General features: G+C 39.2%; 1 protein-coding gene and 1 non-coding gene across 4 annotated transcripts in view; one reads left to right on the forward strand and one right to left on the reverse strand.

Moving 5' to 3' along the window:
- Window positions 1-8,191: 8,191 nt before the first annotated feature.
- The window catches only part of Frs2 (fibroblast growth factor receptor substrate 2), an 84,421-nt gene continuing 72,801 nt past the window's right edge, over window positions 8,192-19,811 (forward strand). For all 3 annotated transcript variants that reach the window (XM_074083879.1, XM_074083875.1, XM_074083878.1), the window contains exon 1: window positions 8,192-8,324. The gene's annotated coding sequence lies outside the window, so the exon portion shown is untranslated. The remainder of the gene's footprint in view (window positions 8,325-19,811) is intronic.
- Window positions 13,266-13,460, reverse strand: LOC141410554 (small nucleolar RNA SNORA73 family). Its single transcript, XR_012435400.1, has one exon. It is a non-coding gene; the product is annotated as a small nucleolar RNA SNORA73 family (small nucleolar RNA).

A 19,811-nucleotide genomic window follows, 5' to 3' on the forward strand; every position in this document is an offset into this window, starting at 1 on the left:
TTCATTTCCTTGGCATCCCTCCATAGTCACCATTTACAAAGCTCCTGGTCTGCAGGATTTCTCTCCATCTTACACTCCATGGAGATTAGAAGAGGATTGTATTACACTGCCTGGAAAATGAAATTTGCTTTACCAAGAAGCGAAGCTTTGGAAACCCAAGTCATTCCAACAGGACCCTTAGAAAAGGTCTTAGTGAAGCAAAATGGCAGAAGCAGTATAAGTTCCTGATTTAGATAACCATGAAGTAACTATCACAATATTTAAAATCAGTCGCACAGTAACAGTTACCGGGGCTTAACTTTCTAATGTTCTATTAGCACAATAGGGTAACTATGATTGAGAACAAATTCATTTAATTTTTTAAATTAAAAAAATTCTTTTTGGGGGTCCTGGGGATCAAACTCGGGGCTTTGTACATGCTGAGCTATACCCCTAGCCCAACAATTAATTTTATATTTCAAGATAACCAGTTGAGAAAATTTTGAACTTTCCCAACACAAAAGAAGTGATAACTGTTGGAGGTAACTAATAAACAATTACTATGATCTAATCATTACACAATGCATACATGTATTGAAATAATCACACTGTACCCAGAAATATATACAATGATATGTGTCAATTAAAACTTTTTTTTTCTATTTTACACTGGGAATTGAACTCAGGGCCTTATGAATGTGGGTGTCCTACCACTTGAGCTATGCCCCAGTTTTTTTTTTTGTTTTGGTTTTTTGTTTTTGAGATAGGGTCTAACTCCCATTTTGCCTGGGCTAATTCAAATTCTTTTTTTTTTTTTTTGGTGGTACTAGACAGGCACTCTACCATTTGTGCCACTCCATCAGTGCTGTTTAGCGTTGGGTATTTTTGAGATCGGGTTTCACAAACTATTTGCCCAGGCTGGCTTCGAACTGATCTCTGCCTTCTGAGTTTCTGGATTATATGCATGTACCACCGTGCTCAGCAATGAAAACTTTAAAAAATATAGAAAGATAAAAAAAATTAATGTGGGGAGGGGGTGGTAAAGGAGAATGGTGGAGGGCATGAATTCAAGTATGATATATTTGATATGTTGTAAGAACTTATGTAAATTCTATATGTCCTCCCACTCAGGACAATAATAATAATAATAATAATAATAATAATAATAATAAAAAGATTACAAAATCACTGACACAAATAAAGCTGTTAAAAAAACAATGATTATATTTGTGTTTTTAAAAATATGAATGTGCATGGTCAGTATGTATAAGGCAAGCTGAATTACCATCCTAAGAACAATCCCAAACACTAAAGAGCTTACGGTGCATATTAAGCAAAACACTTTTGTTTAAGATTAAAGCCCAAATTAAAGTTAAATAAGTATAAGGAAGTCCAAACAAGATCTGATTTTTATTTCTATGTATTTGCAAAGACACCAAATTCATAAAAAAATTTTTGTTTGGAAGTTGTGATTTGCCAGTGGCTTCAGCACATACCTCATCTGGATATTGGGTTTTGTTTATATGAATGTAAATGCACGGATAAAAGCCTGGAAGCAGGGCACCACGTTATTTACAGCAGTTACATTTGCAGTGAGGTATGAGTTTGGAAATAGGAGCGTGGGTACATTTCTATTTTGCTCTTTCCCCCCTAATTATCTATAACCAAAATGTAGCCATTTATTACATGCACAGTGTTAAAAAGTTAAAATAAACAGACTGGGAAAAGGAAATGTCTCCTCTTTTGCTACCCAAGTTTAATATTAAAGTGGTAAATGTTACCATGGTAATCCAGAAGGCAGTTGAACTCTTCTTCCAAGCTGAGTGACTGACATTACTTTCTCTTCTATCCAATAACATGGTTGGACTGCCGCACACTATCAGTTTCTTTCTGGTATTGCAGCTTGTCATTGTCACTGTTGTTCACTAAGCTCTTAAGTTGGTCAGGCACTAGTTACCTCCATGCATGTATTGCACTTGTATTGCTTTGTTGAACACTCACAGAAATCTTTTCAGGTAGGTATTATTATTATTATTATTTTTATTTTATTCATATGTGCATACAATGTTTGGGTCATTAGGTATTATCATTTATGTGTCATTTTGTAGTTAAGGAAACAGAGGCCTTAACTTGCAGCTAGCAAGGGATGGAACTGAGATGTTTCTCTGGCAGTCTGACTTTGGATTCTGTGTAGGAAAGAGGAAGGGAGTGACCCTCATCCGTGGTTTAAGCTTTTTACTTTATTTCATAGTTGGCATATACACTTTTGTCTAATTGGGAGGTGACTAAAGGCATCTGGGTCTGGCTGATGTGTTGGTTGAAAATTACTATTATTATAAGGATGATTATTATAGTATTTAGTAATTATGCAGTGCTTTATACTTCAAAGAACTGTGTCTTATAATCATTTATTAGCTATGTCTCACAACATTTCTATGATAGAAAGATGCATTTATCATGCAGATTTTGCAGAAAGAGAAGCTGAGGCAGAGTAAGCTAGACTGCCATTTTGAGTTTTCAAAGAGCAAAGATGGAACACAACCCCTTAAATTCCAGATGCTCACTAAATACCTCAATCTCAATGACAACACAACTTCAATTAGTTTAAGCCTTCTAAAGGAAGGTGTCAGTTCTTATACTTTTTTTTTATATTTAATTAAAAATTAATGGCAAAATATGCTAAAAATTGATGACCATTCCCTTTTAGGTCTTCTAAAAGACACTGTGTCACTGTGACATTTTTGCTCAAACCCAACCTTGCCATCTCCCATCTCTCCATGCTAGCACAATGTGACTACAGATACTTGTTTCCAGTGTCAATGTTGTATTGCTTCAGTTTGCTTCCAGCGTCTGTGACAGATGCTTCTGTTCACCACATGCATAGGACTCTTCCTGAAAACTTTCAATAAAAACAAATTTCATGCAAGCATTATATGGGAATTCTAGAAAGTTTGACATGCACAACAGCTTGTATACTTCAATAATGAAGTGTTTATAATGTTTATAATACATGCCAACATGACTTGGGATGGGAGGGAGAGGGAGAGGGAGATGAGAAGGATCTGTGTGGGTTTATTACAGCTCCTTATAAAAGGCCTGGCGGAGATATATGCATTCTTCTATAATCTAGTGTCTTTCAGGTGGGAGGCAGTCATGGCTGTGGCACATGGGAAAGACTCAATAAATATTAGTTTAGTGGTTAAGAGTGTGTTGTTGCTGGAGCCAGATTGTCTGGATTCTAATCCTGGTTCTATCACTCACTAGTTACCTTAACTAACTGTGTTTGTGTTTCTACATCTAGAACAAAGAGGGAAACAAAGAGGTCAAACCTAATAAGGGTTGGTTATCATGAAATTTATTGAGGTATTTGATAATGTCTTTTCTATTTCCAAAGCAGTGGACAAATATTAACTACAATTCCATTAAAATGTTGGTGGTAATGATATTTATAATTTGATCCCTGCACTTGCCTTCCTTGTTTAGAAATGGTACATGGAACCCCACATGTTACCCAGGAAAAACAATTTAAAATTACCTCATTGGAAGAAATAGTCATGAACATATATAAAATTGATAAGACAAAAATTCTATACTTGCTTCTTTAAAAATATATATAATCTTATATCCCAGTGGCCCCTCTACTCAGTGTCTACTATGTGAGGGATACCAACTCATTATACTACCTGAAGAAGGCAGCTGCATTCAAGTTAAAGATTATGCCTTGTGGATACATGCCAGGTGTTTGCCAGTGTCTAAAATTTTCAAGAGATGACAGAAATTGGGAATTTTTTTTGTGTGTAACTGGGGCTTGAACTCAGGGCCTTCACCTTGAGCCATGCCACCAGCCCTATTTTTGTGAAGAGTTTTTCGAGATATGGTCTCTCAAACTATTTGCCCAGGCAGGGCTGGCTTTGAACCATGATCCTCCTGATCTTCGCCTCCTGAGTAGTTAGGATTACAGGCATGAGCCAGCAGAAATTGGGAATTTTTAAAAAGATGTTTCTCTTTCTTTCTTTTTTTCTTTTTCCTGGTGGGTCTGGGGTTTGAACTCAAGACTGTGTACTTTAATGTTTGAGCCATACTTCCAGTCCAACATGACATTTCTTAATAGGTACTTTCATTTTTTTTTTTTTTGGTGGTGGTACTGGGGTTTGAACTGGGGGGCCTAGCGCTTGCTAGGCAGGCATGCTACCACATGAGCCACTCCACCAGTCTCAACACGACATTTCTTAATTTTAAAATTTTGAAATGTTTTGGTGGATCAAACAACAAATTTGAGAGCCATTTTCAGATCTTCACCATATATACTTACACTAAAACATATATACTAGTATAAGGTACTGCTATTCAAAGCAAATGCTTTTGAAACTCTTGTGACAAAGGTGGGGAGACAAAATAGCACAGCCTTACAAAACTCCTAAGTCTGTAGAGATAGGCAGCAATGTTAGAAGAGTGAAACATGCCATAGTTAAGTGTGGAACCTGAGACATATGCTGGGTGGTTAAGGATCGGGTCTATGTTAAAACAAACAAAATATAAACAAAGAACCCCATTATTTCAATGCTTGGCAAAGAGTGGACATCCAAGTAGATGATTCTTTTGTTTAACAAAATGCCTTAATGGATTTTTGGGGTAGCCACAGCCTGGCATGATTCCAGGAGGCATGGGGTCTGTGCAATTAGCACCCTCTAGAGCAATATTCATGCTGTGTTCTTTGTAAATGGTACCCCCTGGAACTAGGCAACCTGGAGATTATGTCAATAAAGGTGGTCTGAGAAGAGAATAGAGAGCTAAGTCCTTCTACATAATAAAATAACAGGAATTTTAAGTCTTCCCTAGTGAGTGGAGGCCAGAGGGTAGAGGAATGTCTGGGATGGGGAAAAGAAGAGTTTGGAGGGAAAGTGTCTTTAGGCTGAGTGGGCCAGCAATTTGGCAACCTCCTGAAGTACCTAAGTGAGATTCTCTGTTATTTATTTATTTATGGTGCTGGGTATTGAACCCAGGGCGCTGGGCATGTTAAGCCCATACTTTACAACTGGAGCAACACTCCAGTCCCTCCCTGTAATTTTTATAAAACTTGCACAAAATCTTTTGTCATCTGTAACTTCCAGAAGACAGTGGCAAATGAAGTTGAGCAATTTTTTTTCAGGAGCATTCTTCTATATGAATCAGAAGCTGACCAATGCCCAGGTTCACAGAGCAACACTTGCCTAAACATACAAGACCATAACTTGCCTTTTACTGTTTTTCTTCAAAAAACCTGAAAGCACTTATACTGTTCTTTCCTCATTTGTTCCGACATTCCAGTGTGGGAGGGCAGATCTATGATAACATTATTTATAGATGGAGAAATTGAAAATAGAGATTAAATCACTTACTAAATGTTGCATAGCTGGGGTGGTGGAGCCCACAATGGAATTTGGTTCTCCAGGCTCCAGCCACGAAGTGGAAAGAGCATGTGTTTTGGAATTAGAAGGATCTTTGTTTGAACAATACTGTTTCTGCCCCTTCACAAGAATGTGGGCTAAAGTCAACTACTTCACCTAACTCTCAGTTATTCTCACCTGCAAAATGAAGACCATAAAACCTCATAGTGGTAGAGTGAAGATTAATTTAGAAAATGCATGCAAAGCCTTGGCACGGAGCAGTTCTCAAATAAGATTTCCACCCCAACCCAGTATTATCTGCTTAAATTTCAGTACAAATTGAAAGTAATCAGAATCTCCATTAATACACATTTTTTTTTTGTTCTCTAGTTTCATCTTCTATGGAGAGCAAAGCATGAAACATAAAAATGTCCCAAAACATATTTAATAATGGGAAGAAGTTTTGCTGAGCTGGGGATGTAGGTTGCTGGTGGAAATGCTTGTGTAGCATGTGTTGAGACCCTGGGTTCACCCAGCACTGCTAGAACAAACAAACAAACAAAAAACCCTTTGCTGTAGTAGAGTTACTCTTGTTGGGTATAATCAGAAAAAAAGTGGCATATGTGGAGGATAAGCTGTTAGATACAGTGGTTCTCAAACTTGAGAGTTTATTAGAATCCTCTGGGGAGAGGCTATTAAAACACAGATTGCTGGGTCTCACCCCAGTTTCTGGTGAACAAGGTCTGGGGCCTGCGCCCAGTCATTTGCATCTGTAACAAGTTCCCAGGTGATGTTGACCTTGAGTGCACTAGCATGGTTGAGTGAGATGGTGGGGATAGGGCCCAGCAATTTGTTTAAAAAGCTCTCCAGGTGGTTCTGATGGGTTTCAACCTTGAGAACCACTAGCAGAAGAGGAAAAGTATCTGAGAAAACAGACTTGCTGTCAAATCCTGTACATCACTTACTAGTTATATGACAAGTGTCAATGACCAACTTCTAGTTCCTCTGCCTAATTCGCAGTCTGACCATCCCCAGAATTCAAATTTCTCTCACTGGTTTTTCTAAGCCTTGAGTGACAAGACCTTAATAACTCGCCAACCCCTGTACTGAGAGATGAAAGGCTGCTTGAATTTGGATATTTTCGAAGTATTTACACTTTTGCAATCACATAAATAAAAAATAAGGCAGCACTTTAAATAAAACCAGAGGTCATGGCATTGTTTGCATCTTAAATTTGAAATAAGAGGTTCTCAAATATTTCCATTTTCCCTGTCCTTCTTAGTACAAAGGTTTTTCTTTTCTCCTTTTATTTTACCGTTTTTACATTTACTTACATGTGTATACGTTGTTTGTGCCCCACCCCCCGCCCCCCCCTTAGTACAAAGTTTTAAGAACCTTCCCCCACAGTATTTGTTTTGCACATACTATGTATGATAGGAGGCCTTTTCTTTTTTACATTTCTTTTTTACTTCCCCCTGGATCTGGCTTCAGACACAAAATCTACCTCCAGTATTTGTTGCCTTTCTGATTTTGTGACTGAGGAATCTTTTTTTCTTTTTGTGGTACTGGTTTGAACTCAGGGCCTCATGCTTGCTAGGCAGGCGCTCAATCACTTAAGGTACTCTGCAGCCCTTTTTTTGTGTGTGATGTGATTTTTTTTTTTTTTTTTTTTTGAGATACAGTCTCCTGAACTATATCCCTGAGCTGGCTTCCAGCTGTGATCCTCTTGATCTCTGTCTCCTGAGTAGTTAGCTACCAGCTGGCTTTCTCTTTTTATTTTTCTCCTGTTTTTTCCTTGCCTGACATTGGACTCTATGGGTCCTCGTACTGTCTGGGGCTCAGCGTTTCAGAAGTATCCAGGCCTTTTCTATTGCCTATTGCTAGTGAGATTTAAGAATTGTTGACTTTTATACAGCGCCAGAGACTCGGTTTATCATGCTGAATTTCATCAACAATCCAGGGATGATTACACATACAACACACACACTCACACAACAAATAAGGAGACTGAGGCTTAAGGAGGTTAAGTAACTTGCCAGGGTGAAAAGGTAAAATAACAGGATAACAGGATCCAGGTAGTAAGATTCCAAAGGCCTCAAAGCTCCCGGCCTTTGTTGAAGTAGCAAGTGATGATGGATATAATATAGGAATATAATTTGGATCCTGCCCTTAAAAACTTTAAGATCTTGTTTGGGGTAGATGAAAGTGTCACCGGGAGGGGTATTTAGAAAACAGAGTAGGGGAATTCTCTACTCAATTTTCCAGTCACCCACCGGACTCTAGAGAACTTGGATCACTAGCCTAGCTATGCTGCCTCAAGAGTCATGCACACAGGATGAGTTAAAGTAATCAAGAGCCCACGTTTGCATGGAGTTTGGTATCTTTGACTAGTTTCCTGCTGTTGCATATGATAAAAAGTTAATGCACTCGAAGCGCTTAACATAACGCACCACGGAGTAATCGCACAATATACGTTAGCTATAATTTTTTAAGGAGACAGATGGGAGTAGAGATAACACCGTAGTTGGCGAGCCAGGAGAATGCGCTAAGCTTTTGCAACAAAATTCTCCGAGCCTCAGCTTCGTTGTCTATAAAATTGGGTGGCTGGAGGGGAACAACCATAAGAGCAGTTAAAATAAGGGTGCAGGCAGTAGCCTGGGAAGTCTTAGGACCTCGGGGGCAGAAAGGGTTAGCGAGGAGCTCGGGAGATTCGCGATCCCGGGCCCGAGAGGCTCCGCTCCGCCCCGCCCCACCCGGGAGGCCCTGGCAGCTTCAGCCCGCGAGCAGTTCCGGTGCCAAAATCCTTCCCTCCCCCGCTCCCCCGGAAGTGCTTCTCCAGGGTTCGGGCCGGAGAGAGGCCTGGTAGGCACAGCCGCTGAGGCTCCATCGGCTCCGAGCAGGGGCTCCAGTCTGGATCAAAGCACCGAGGTTCTGGCCCTCCGACCCGCGCCCTGCGCCCTCCCAGCGCCCGGGCCGACGGTGAGTGGCCGGGGAAGGGGACTAGGACAGCCACGGGCCTGCGCCGGGGCTGGCGCTCCCGGGCCCCCGCTGCTCGCCCGGGTTCCGGGCTCCGGGCTAAGCTGTCGGGGTCCGAGGACGAGAGTTCCGACCGCTGAGGTCTGCGCCTCGGCCGCCGGGCGGGAAGAAGTGGGTTGCGGGGCTGTGGGGTGGGCGGGGCGGAGCCAGGGAGAGGGTTCGCGGAGCTGTTTGTTGGTGTTGGGGTTCCGGAGAGGGGATGGACTGGGCCTGCGTCCATGCGACCCCCGCGTTTCTGCTCTCCCAGTTGTCGCCGCCGCCCCAGTTTGATTTTGCGTTGAACATGGAGCTAGGAATCTGGATAGCAGACTCGGCCCGGGCGCCGGTGCCCGACTCCCGCCGCCTCTGGGTCTGTCCTCGGGCTCAGTAATTAGCTTGGGTCCTCGGGGTGTCGTCTCCTCAGTTCCAGGGTGGGGCGCTGCCTGGGTAGATGCCGGGAGCTTCTGTGAGGCTTTTCCTTCCAGACCCGCTTCGGGGTAGCCTCGGCCCGATTCGGACTCGCTCGGAACTGGGTCTGGATGCGAAGCGAGCCTCGAGTGGTTTTCACCCACTTGCTGAAGCTATTGTTGAAGTCACTTAGCAAACACAGCGTTCTTGAGGAAAATGGGGAGTTCGGATAAATTCCCCCGTTTCCTTGCTGACGTAAAACAACGATGCTCTCCTGTAATCCGCCTTTCTAATTCCTGTGGCTATCCGAAGTCACAGCTGTATGACGAGTTCAGTCGGAGGTTACCGCACGAACTGATCGCACAGCGTTGCAGAATTACTGTATTCCCTTTCTCCTGGAGTTTGTTTACTTTCATATTCGGACCTGTCATTTTCCTGAATTTGTAAAGAAAAATTTGTTGGAGGTTTCTCATGAGAGGTTCGATACATAGTTACAGCTGTTGCTGCATTGCAGAGATTTCCACGAGTGGGCAGACGTGTTTTTGTTTGTTTGTTTAAATTTGTATCATGAAGTGTTTACCTCGGATACCTTGAAAGTTTCCTGGAGGAGAAAGTGATGGTTGGTAGTTACTTTCAGGGAGTAGATTTTCGGTAATAAACTCTGGTGAAAGGTTTGTAGGAACGAGGGCTCTTTCCATGTTAAATGTGATTTTTAATGATCAGTAAGGGGTTGCATTTACTGCAGATTATCATGTCCAGTGTTTATGCAACGTAAGCTATGCACAAACCATCTTCATGAAACCATCAACAGTATGAGACTTCTCATCTTCTGCGTATGTTAGGATTTATACTGTAGTATTTTTGGGATACTTATGTCATTCTCTCTCCTCCCACCACTGGAAGGGGAAGGTAATGTCATGAATCAGGGAGACTACATTGAAGTGACAAGTTCAGTGAGCTCTCACTATGCAAAGGAAAGTTTATTTCGGGGTTGTTCTTAAACAAGCAAAGGGGGATGATCTTTAAGTCCCTGGGAAAAATTGTAGAGGGAAGATTATTTGCACAACTTTTAGATTTAGATAGAAACTAGATTCGTAGACATTTGAGGTACTTAATTGTTCAGAGTGTAAAGTTGGATTATTGGAATTGAGAAAATCTGGAAAAGGAGTCAGAGCTGTACTGTAGATATGATGTGTTTTGAGGGGAACTATCATAGGAATTATAGAAGAAAAATGAAATTGGGGAAAATCAGATACTTTCAGGCATTATAAATTTTATTGCATTACTCAAATCAGTTCAGCACTACTGAACATTTGCTTTGCATCGAACTATGTAAGGCAAACATGCAGGAGAAAATAAAGACCTAGCCATAATAACTAAGGTTTATATTTTGACAGTTTTCCCAGATGTGTCTGAAAGCATGAGGAATTGAATTGTTTAGGAATACTAATTTTCTTTTCCAAATTGTGAATTAATATTGAAGGTAGATATTGACTACTTCATGAAACACTGTGCTAGGCATTATGGGACGCAAAGATTAAGTCTTTGGTCCTCAGGAATTTAAATCTGGTAGGGGATGTAAGATATTTGCACAAAAATTCACAGTGTAAAATACATGGCTCGGTATGGTGGCATACAGAGGAGGGAGAGACAGGATGATGCTAGTTAGAAGCCAGTCTGGGCTAACCACACACACACTCCTGAAAACAAATGGAACAAAAAGAAATGTGTCTGTATGTAAAGACTTACCCTGTGGGTAGTTTTGGGACCATATGTATAAAAAGAAGAAGGGCTCATATTTAGCTTAGATAATCATTAAAAGTAGAAAGATAGCTCTGATACTACTATTTATTGACTGCTTGTTTAGCATCAGGTGCTATGCTAATTGTTGTTTGTTCATTTTCTAAGCTTCACAAGGACATATAAGTATCCTTTAAAAATGAAGATACTGAGTCTCAAATATGTTAAGTAACTTCTCTTGGCTATGTGGCTAGTAGGTAACAGTTTCGATTTGAATCCAGATTTTCCTGGTACAAAAGCCTGTGTGTTTCCACTGCATGTTTCTACCTTCCAATACACTGGTAATCTAAATTTGATGTTAGCTGGTAAGATTTAGGGGTTGGAATTAGGTGGATGAAAAAGGCCTTTCAAATAAAGAGAATGGTAATTAACAGACATGTGGAGGTGAGAAAGTTCATTGTGTGCTCAAAGTTAGTGGACCAGATTACCTAGAATATTCAGTTCATTTTGGGGGAAAGTGGAAATGACATTTGAAAGTGAAATTGGGGCTGGATTGTGGAGCATATATGAATGCTGTTTTTAGAAGTTCAGCATTTGGAAGGTAATGAGAAGTGACTGAAGTCTAATAGTGTAGTGTGTAGAATGATTTTTTTGTTGTGGGAAGCTGACTTTCAATATAGTACTATAAATACCGAATAAGGGCAATGGTAATGAAATGAGGATGAAGGCTCAACTGAACCTAGCAATTGGTTTAATAGGTGGGCATAGAGAAGAGTTGATAAGGAGGGTTTGGGTAAGATGGAAATACAAGGTTACCCTTTCTAAGTGTGGGTGATGTTGATGGTGGTATTTATTGTTACCAGAAATGTGGCAAAGGAGTTGCAGAATGAGATAGTATTCAAGACAGGCTGACCTCACTCTCAATCCTACTCTCAGCCTCCTGAGTAGTTGGGATTATAGTTAGGTACCACCATGCTGGGTATGTTGAGTTTTTTATTTTATTTATTTTTAATTAATTGATTTTTTTGGCATACTGGGGTTTGAACTCAGGATCTGCTTGCTAGGCAGGTGCTCTACCACCTGAGCCACCCAGCCAGCCCTGTTTTGTGTTGAGTATTTTCAAGATAGGCTCTCTTGAACTGTTTGCTGGGGGCTGGCTTCAAATTGTGATCCTCCTGAGTAGCTAGGATTACAGGTGAGAGCCACTGATGCCGAGCTGTGTTAAGTTTCTTACATACTTCCAAACACTAGAAATGCTCAGAAGCTTTTGGAAATGTGGTTTTGCAGTTCAGGAGCTAGGTCAGAGTTAAGCATATATTAAGTATGGATTTAGGGAATATACAAATATTTAACTAGATGGATCTTTGTTATGAATTGAAAGTACCAAGAGAGATTGTAGAGGGGAAAGAAAAAAACCCAAAAAACAACTAACCTGTATTTTAGATGGCATCTGTAAAACAGAAGGGAAAAGGAAAAGACACTATGTAGACTATTTTATGCAATGGGTAAAGAATTTGGTAGTCTGTGTGTAGCTTCCTTACACTGCAGATTCAGATGGAGTAGAGAGAATCTGATCACTAAAAGTCTAATTGGGAAATAAAATTGTCCTGCCCTTACTGGCAAGAATACTGGGCTATCATTACACTGTTTCAGGGTAGACAAACTTTCAGACTCATTTGGCTTACAGTGTCAGACTTTGGTTACTTTAAAGCCACTTTTGGTTGTTTCTTTTGGATGTTTGTTTGGCAAGTGATATGTGAGGGTTTGGAAGTAAATCTCTGTACAGTATTCCATTTGTTTTTGTGTTTGATTTTGGTTTCAATATGAAGAACCTCTGAATGTTCAAAGAATGTACAGTGGTTGTTAATACTGCCTTTTGTAGAAATAGGAAATGGTATTTAATTCCATATGTTTCTTACAGCTCTCATAATTTTTTTTTTTTGTAGTAGTGGATATTAAACCCAGGGCCTCAAGCATGCTAGACAGGCACTTACCACTGAGCTACATCCCCAGCCCAATAGAAGTACTTTGATTAATATGAATAATTTTATTGCTAATTAATGTTCTATCTTTAGTCTATTATATAAATGTATATGAATATTATATGTTTTATTTTGGAACAGTTAAGATGTGTAAATTTATAAAATTTCATGTGATTTTCTGTTTAGGTAGTTAAATCAGGAGAAATTGTTTATTAATGTGTAAAGAATTGTAATAGTTTGCAAAAGATTGTAACTTTTTGAATATGAGTTTATTATTTTTAGGTTGAGTTACCATGGAAGTGTTTATTTCCTTCTTGAGAATTAATACATTCCTTTTATTTTTCAGAAATATGTTTTTCACTATGTCACAGGCACTTGGGAATGTCCAGAGTGCGTCAGTGTTGTGGAAGCTTGGGGTTTTGTGTGTGCTTTGTCTGGGTTGGTTGTCTTAGTTTCAGTGAGCCTGGTATTCGTGAGACAAAGGTCAGGAGTTCCATTTAGCTTTAGTCTGAATGATGGCCCGGGAGTACACCTCTTGCTCCCACCAGCTGTCTTGGAAATTCCTCAGTTGTCATTGGTCACAAAGGTGACTGGATGACAGTGGATCTTTATATCACTGGCAGAATGTAGAGGAAACTTAGCCTTGGAACTTGACAGACCTGTGTTAAACTACTACTACTTTTTTTTTTTTTAATTCATTTATAAATACAGTAAGACTAAAGGACAGTTTTCTTAAACACATAGAACTAACTTAAATCAAGATTGAGTGATCTGGGACTATTTCCTGTATGTTTTGCCTCAATTACAATCTATAGGAATCAGAAGTTGTGGGAATACGCAGGCTCAGACTCAAGGCCCAGCTTCTCCAGCATTGTGAAAAGGGATTCTACAGCAAGGCTCAGAGCGCTATGCTCCCCTGGGCTACTTGAACAGAGCCTAGGGGAAAGTGACCTCCTGGTGAGTTTGCTGCATTATATTGTGTTAAAATTTTTGATTTGTAACTTGGGAGAGTCCCTAAATCCCTCCAAACATCCCATTTCCTCATTGTTAGAGAAGTTTGCATTTGGTTTGGGCATATCCTTTTGCTTTCCTTTTCTGAGTGGGAACTGTGGTCACTTAGGCCATGGTTTCCAAATGCTGGAGTAGTGTTGGTCTAAGACAAAGTTTTTTTTTGTCCAAGTGAAGTGAGAATATAGAATATAGTTGGCTTTTCATAAAGCTCAATCTATTGAATTTAAAAGATAATCTTTTTCCTAAAGTTTTTTTTTTTTTTTTTTGTGGGAACATTAGTTCTTTTATGAAATAGTGATGATAGTAATTGGTAGTGTTTTTTAAAAATTAAATTTTTTTATTATGTTCTTGGCAGAATACAAGTTGGCAAACCTATGCTGGTAGCTGCTTTCTTCCTCCCCTTTTTTAAAGATTATGGTTTTGTGAAATCTGAAACTCTTGGCTTAAACAGTACCTGAGGGATTGGAGGAGAATACTTACCTATTTATATATATTTGTGTTAGATTTGGGGTACATTCTGTCCTTTTATTCTGCAGGAGTTGCATAGTGATTTTCATCACCATTGCATTTTGTCCTTTCACAGTTGATACTTACAGCACATTTCAAGGAGCAGTTTACACTATTTTCAGTTAGTTCATACAAGTTGCTCCAAATTATTTAAGGCTGTATTTCTCAACCATAGCCTCAGGAGAGAACTGGTGAACTGCGGGGGCTGCCTGGGGTGCTGCTTTATAGCCAACAAGATAAATAACTTGCCTTTGACTTAATGAAGTAGCAGAAATTGGCTTTCCTTTCCCTTTATGCAGGAAAGATAGTTGTAGCTAGAGTGAGAAAGCCTTTTTATTTAATATAGTAAGTAAATCTTGTACAAATATCTGTATTCAAAATGCTTTCTAGAGAAAGAGAATAGTGCTGCACTGTGCCTAAGTCAGTTATGTAAGTGGAGCCACAGAAGTCCTCCTGAGGATACAAACCGATTATTAACATAAGCACTTATTGAAATTGCATCAGTTGTCTAGATGGGAAGTTTGTTGACTCCCTGGTTCACTTAGAGTGGGGGAGGGGCACAGGAATTTAAGGTACAAGCCTAGGTGACTGAATTCAGTAAGACTTAACATTTGCTTCCTTTGCGTTTTTGGGCAGGTAATTTGAAAAGTTGGGAGTGCTATAGTAATACTTAAAGTATATATTAGAACGGCTAAAGCAAAATTTTCAGGCTAAGTTGAAATAGCTTGAACCGTCTAGAGATTTACTGCCTTAGATAGTAAGAGTGATTTTGGCTTATAGACTTTTGTTATATATAATTGTTTCTGGTAGATAATAAAAATCACATATAATTCTTTTATTTTAATAATGCTTAGATTTTTCTAAGCATCCCACAAGAATTCCCAGTGGTAGAAATGAGCTGGATAATTACCCTCAGATATCTAGGAATGTAGCCCAAAATGTACTGGCTATAAGTTGAAAAGTCTTTGGTGCCTCTAAGTTTTATTTTTTTAATTTATAGGAATTTTACATCCTGCTATGTTTAATATGCAAATAGTGCTTTAAAGTACTGTCAACTAAAATTGATGCCTCAGGAACGAACGGTATGTTCATCTTGTGGATGATATGACTTATATTGCAGTTTAGTAGTACTGTACTGATTTTTTACTTTTGGCCTTTTTTCTTTTTCTTTTTCTTTTTTTAGTACTTAGGTTTGAACTCAGGGCCTACACCTTGAGCCACTCCACCAACCTTTTTTTTTTGTGTGTGTGAAGGTTGTTTTGAGACAGGGTCTCAGGAACTATTTTCCCAGGAACTATTTTCCCAGGCTGGCTTTGAACCATGATTGTCCTGATCTCTGCCCCTTGATTAGCTAGAATTTTAGTTATGAGCCACTGGGGTCTGGCCTCCTTTTTTTTTTTTTTTAATTCAAATCCTATGTGGGACATAGGAGGCTGAACAATTTCTGACATTTAAATATTTTATATAGGGGTATATATTTAATGAACAAGAAAAATTGTTTTTTAGGGGGGAGGGAGGGCTGAATTGGGGGTTGAACTCAGGAGTTGTGGCCTGCTCTACCACTTGAGCCATGCCTCCAACCCTTATCTTAATCTCATTTTGAAGATGGTTTTTCTGAGTGTATATTCTAGTTTTTCTTTGCTCATTACAGATTTTCTTCATTCTCCTCTGTATTTTATTGCTGTTGAAAAATTCACAGCCACTGTAATTGCTATTGTCATTCCTTTATAGGTAATCTGTTCTTTGCTTCTTAATGGCTATTTTATTCCCCCCAGTGCTGGGATGGAACCCGAGGCCTTGTGCATGCTGTGTAAGCACTGTACCACTGAGCTACAATCCCAGCCTTTGTTTTTTTGAGACAGCGGTTTTTACTATGTAGTTCTAGCTGGCCTAGGACTCCAGATACTCCTACCTCTGCCTCTGGAGTCCTGGGATTACAGACATATGTTAGCATGCTTAGTTTGAAATTTGTATTTGAAGTATGTTAGATCTTCTTACACTGCCCTTCGTGTCTCTTAACCTGTCTTTCATATTTTCCACTTCTTTACTTTTCTGTGTTGTATTCTGAATAATTAGTGCCATTTCTTAAAGTTAATAGTGTTCTCTTCATCTTTGTTCTACCAGTTTATTGAATTAAATCTCTTTTCCAATTTCCTTTTAGTATAGAACCCCATATATTTTACAGTGTTGAGGATTGGATTCTAGCCTTTTTTTTATTTTAATTTTGTTTTTGAGATAGGGTCTCACCATCTTTGCTTAGGGTGGCCTCCAAATTTGGCTTTCCACTTCCCCAGTAGGTGGGATTACAGGTGTGCTGATGCGCATGCCTGGCTTCCATTCTTTTTAAAAATTGGGTTAAAAACTATATCACATAGAATTTGCCATTTTAACCTTTTTTTTTATTTTGGTGGTACTGGGATTTGACCTCAGGGCCTTGCATTTGCCAGGCAGGCACTGCATTGTTTGGGTCACTTTGCCAGCCCTTTTTTGTGGTGGGTATTTTCGAGATAGGGTCTCTAGAACTGTTTGTCCAGGGCTGGCTTTGAACCACTATCCTGATCTCTTCCTCCTGAGTAGCTAGGACTATAGGCATGAGCCCCTGGCACTGGGCTCATTTTAACCATTTTTAAGTCTACAGATCAGTGGCATTTAAGTACCTTATGTCATTGTGCAGTCATCACCACTAGTAATTTCCAGCACTTTTTCATCATCACAAACTGAAATCTGCACCCGCGAGATAATAATTCTCCATTTCCCCTTCCCCCAGCCCTTGGCAACCACTATTATTTTACTTGTATTTATTTCTTTTGAGACAGGGTCTCTCTGTGTAGTCCATGCTGGCTTGGAACTTGCGATCCTCCTGGACTCAGCCTCCCAAATGCTGGGAATTACAGGATTGTACTACTACACTTGGCTTTACTTTTTGTCTCTGCCTTTGACTATTCAAATTACTACAAGTGGTCACATACAGTATTTGTCCTTTTGTGTCTGGCTTATTTCACTTAACAATGTGGTCAGGGTCCATTCATGTTTTAATATGTTCATTAGGTTTTTAGAATTTTCATTTACTCTATGCTTTTTGTTTCTAGATGTTTCATTCAGTTTCTTCTTTCTTTTTGTTGTTGTTGTTCCTGGGGGGGGACGGTCAAACCCAGGGCCCCACACATGTTAAGTACCTGTTCTACTACTGAGTCACATCCCTTTTCCCTGGTGTATCCTCTTTTGGGTAGTCTTGTTCCTATTCTTGATCATATTTTCAAGATGATGTTTATGTTTTTAGTCTTTGTGTGTGTTTGTGTGTATGTTCAAAGTCTTGCTGTATTTCCCAGACTGGCTTCAAACTCTTTGTCCTCCCTCTATGCCTCCTCAGTAGCTGGGATTAATGCTCCACCAGGTGTAGCTGAAGATTACTTTTATTTCTTAGAAACCTATTAAATATGTTTACTTTGTACTTTTTGACTGATAATTCTGACATCTGAAGCCTTTGCAGGTATGATTCTGCTGGTTTTGCTGGTGCTTGCCCATGACACCATGCTTTCTTGGTGATCCCCCTAGTGTTGAGAATCTAACTCCAGGCCTGGAGCTTGCTAGGTAAATCTGCCACTGAGTTACATGCCCAGGCCTTTGTTCTGTTTTATGTTTTGAGACGGGATCTCTGTATTGTAGTCCAGGCTGGCCTGAAACTCTCATCCTCCTGCCTCAGCCTTCTTAAGTGCTGGGATTATAGCTTGTACCACCACGCCTGACTGTCCTGTAACTTTTGATTGTGAAATTACCTGGAACTTTGTAGTAATTTTGCAGAGAGCTTTTTATCAGTACTTTAAAATTTTATAGCTTAGAGATTTTAAGTTAAACCTCTGGAAGATAGCACCCTGTTCTCAAAGTTTTGTTTTGAAATAATTTTCAACTTATAGAAAAGTTGTGAAAAAAATAGTGACTCTTGCATACTTTTTACCCATTTTCACCAATTTTTGCCATCTTGCCATATTTTTCTATAAGATACACATACATTATTATGTATTTCATTTTGAAAACTACTCGGGTGGGGAGGAAGGGGAAGGTGTCCCAAACAGTGTATACACTTAGAAGTAAATATAAAAATAATAAAATAAAGGAAAGCGGAAGTAAAAAAGAAAGGAAGAGTATTAAAGAATAAAGAAAGTCAACATTAAATGTTAAAAAACAAAAAAACTGTTGACAAATAGTTTGCATGCCTTTTTACCTCTTAATATCTGATGATGTATTTCCTAAGAATAGGCTATTTTAGGTAATCATAGTACCACTATCAAATTACAGAATTAATATTAATATAGTACTTTTATCTAATATGTATCTTATATTTTAGTTTTGTCAAATTGATCACTTATTTTAGTTTAATTTGGAAGTGTTCCTTAGTCATTCTTTTATTTATTCTTTGTGATGCTGGTGATCCAACCCAGGACCTCACACATGCTGGGCAAGTATTCTGCCAATGAGCTACATCCCCAGCCCTGCCTTTCTTTATCTTTCATAAGAATGCAGGTCAGTTATTTTATAGAAAGTTTTTAAATTTGGGTTTGTCTGATTCAATCTGACTTGCCAGGTTCAGGTTATTATCTTGAGCTAGAATACTACAAAAGTGATGTTTCCTTTCCAGGATATAGTCTCCACAGACACATAATGTCATTTGCCCCTTTTTAGTGACTTTTATTTTAGTCCAAGTATTTAGTTTATCAGCTCTGTAGTTGCTGTTTTCCCTGTTGTTACTAGTAAACAATCTGCAGGGAGATTTTTTTCTTAATGAAAAACTTAGTGTAGTAATAAATAAACCTGAATTTGTGTAGTGCTTTCTAATTTGTCAGACGCTATTATATTTTGGAATTTTATTTTATTTATTTTAGAGATGGGTTCTTGCTTTGTTGCCCAGGCTGCCAGGAACTCAACCATCCTCTGCTGGGATTGCAGGTGTGTGCCACCATATCCCACTCCTGATTTTAATCTCCGTGCTAGTAGTACTTATTCTACAGTTCTGGAAACTAAGACTTAAAGATGTAGCTGATAGGAGGTAGTGGTAGAATTCACACCCTGGTATCCTTAGGATTCCTTTCAGTAGCAACAGTTCCCTTTTAAATTACTAGCAATGTTTAAGTTGCTTGTGTTGTTGAATGAATAAATAACATAAGAATGAATTGCTAGCTGGGTGTTGATGGCTCACTACTGTACTCCTAGCTTCTCGGGAGGTAGAGATCAGGAGGATCGAAGTTTGAAGCCAGCCCAGGCAAATAGTTCTCAAGACCCTATTTCACAAATACTAAATACTCATGAAAAAAAAGGGCTGATGGAGTGGCTCAAGTGATAGAGAGCCTGCCTAGCAATCATGAGGCCCTGAGTTCAAACTTCAGCACTGCCAAAAAACCCCCAGAAAACCAAAAATAAAACAAAGAAATAGGTTCTTTAAAAGATTGTAATTCTGGTGTAATTGTATTTGTATATATATATTGATTTATATATTAATATAGACATTTAAGGTATATGTTTGTATAATAGATATAATTATATTATTATTGAGAACTTAAGAGCATATAGAAGGATGGGTGTGGTAGCCATGTCTGTAATCCAAGCTACTGGTGTGGTGGAGATTGGGAGGATTGCAGTTTGAGGTCAGCCTCGGCAAAAAGTTCGAAGAGATACCCATCTCAACAACCAAGTCAGGCCTGGTGGTTCACTTATAATCCATTTACATAGGAGGCATAGAGGATTGTGGTCTCAGGCTAGCCCAGGGAAAAAGAGAGAGACCGTATTTGAAAAAATAAAACCTAAAGTG

The sequence above is a fragment of the Castor canadensis genome, chromosome 8 (assembly GCF_047511655.1).
Source record: "Castor canadensis chromosome 8, mCasCan1.hap1v2, whole genome shotgun sequence".
In the NCBI taxonomy this organism is placed as follows: Eukaryota; Metazoa; Chordata; class Mammalia; order Rodentia; family Castoridae; genus Castor; species Castor canadensis.